Source organism: Colobus angolensis, unplaced genomic scaffold, assembly GCF_000951035.1.
Source record: "Colobus angolensis palliatus isolate OR3802 unplaced genomic scaffold, Cang.pa_1.0 Scaffold35, whole genome shotgun sequence".
NCBI classification, from domain to species: domain Eukaryota; kingdom Metazoa; phylum Chordata; class Mammalia; order Primates; family Cercopithecidae; genus Colobus; species Colobus angolensis.
The window spans coordinates 11,327,937-11,329,837 of record NW_012116821.1 but is presented as its reverse complement, the minus strand read 5'-3'; positions in this window follow the sequence as shown (position 1 = coordinate 11,329,837).

Genomic DNA, 1,901 nt, shown 5'->3' with positions numbered 1-1,901 from the left:
TGGGCCGGGGCAGGCGGTTCGGCCACCGGGGTGCGGGGCTGCGGAGAATCCTGGCGGCCGCTACAGACCAGAGTTTCCAAAGATGCGCTTCCCCGAGTGTACAGGGCTCCCGGTTGTAACATACACCTAGTATTCACAGTCACACTAGGCAGGAGCGATGGGCTGGCTGCTGAACCAAGGCAACTGCACGCTGGCTCTCTCACTCCCGCTCCACACACACCGTAAACAAAATGAAGAGGTAAATCACCATAGTGGGGACGGGAATATCTGGGTGTATTGGACAGAGAGAAAGAGAGAGGTAAATATAGTATTTTTTTTCTTCTTAGAGATGAGGTCTTTCTCTGTCACCCAGGCTGGAGTGCAGTGGCGATCACGGCTCACTTCTATCTCGACCTCCTGGGCCCAAGTATCCTCCTGACTCAGCCTCCAAAGCTTAGGATTGCACCACACCCAACCAATAAAATATCTGTATTCAAATCAGTGAACATCTCCAAAAGCAAACGAGTAAAGGGCATAGACAATCATAAAAGGAAAAAATTTAAAAACACAAATAACAAACTCATATCAGTAATAACCAAATGCATACATTTTTTAAAGCAATCAGATGCATTTTTTTCTTCCTTTGCAATTAGCAAAGTTTTGTTTTGTTTTTGTGATGGAACAAATGTGAGGGTTGGTGACGACCAGTAAAACACGCCACTAATTTTAAGAATTTCATCTCCTTTCTTCTCGCTCACTTTCATTTTATATAACCATATTGGTAATAGTGACTCCAGGAACAAGCATTTATTGAGCAATCGGTGTCTTTTTTGAGCCCCAGGGTAACCACAAAAACAATGAATATAGATGGTAAAATTAACTCCCTTTAATTGATGCTGGAACTGAGGATCAAGAAATACACATATTCTTACAACCCAGAAATGGGTAGAAACCAGGTGACTCCTAGGCCTTCACTTACACTCTTCATTCCAGAGATTTGCTGAAATGTTGGAAATCCAGTTTGAACTGGATGTAGTCCATGGTGTGTGTGTGTGTGTGTGTGTGTGTGTGTGTGTGTGTGTGTGTGTGTGTGTGTGTGTGTGTGTATATATATATATATTATATATATATATCTTTAAACTATGGCCAGGGAAGTGAGAAGGCCATGAACTTTGAGGTCAGATGTACTCTGGATTTAGGTTTTACTTTAGTTTAGTGCCCTACATTTTAAAAATTCAAGGATTATATTACAGTTATTTTTAATTAAAAAACCTCAGAAGCTGTTACTGTTGCCCTGGGTTCTTATGATCTCCCATGATAGAGATTAAAAGAGATCACCAAACATGGTAGCAAAGGAAAGTGTATTCAGCTTGTGCACAAGAGAGTCAGCACCAAGAAAGGCAAAGGAATGGACTGCTCTGAGGCTAGTGTGTGTGGGTAAGTTTTATAGGGTCTTTCTGTAGGGGAGGGTTACATCAGGGCACCTCTAGGAGGAGTTTTTCTAGTGCTTGCACAGTGGCCCAATATGCTTTTTCATACATCATATCATTAGCATTTTAAATCTCCACCCCAGGAGTAATTTTTAGCATTAAAGTGAGGAAGGGGTAACTGTAGGTTGGAGTCTAACTGTACAGGTGGGGATCTGGGGAAGTCCCTAGCCCTCTGAAATAGGAGCTTGCAGTTAACAGCTTCTTGGGTCTTTTGTTACCGATTGACTGAGAGTAGGATAAGTTAGAGCCTGAGTAAGGAGCTTTTATCCTTTTTCACCACACCATCTTAAAATAGCTTCCTTGTCTCAATGCAACAAATATATGCCTGTGTGACAGATTCTTCAGTGGCCCCAATGGTTTCTGATTCCCAGTACCTCTTCATGTTCATACTTGTATTGGATCCCCTCCTCCTAAGAGGGGTTGGGACCTGTG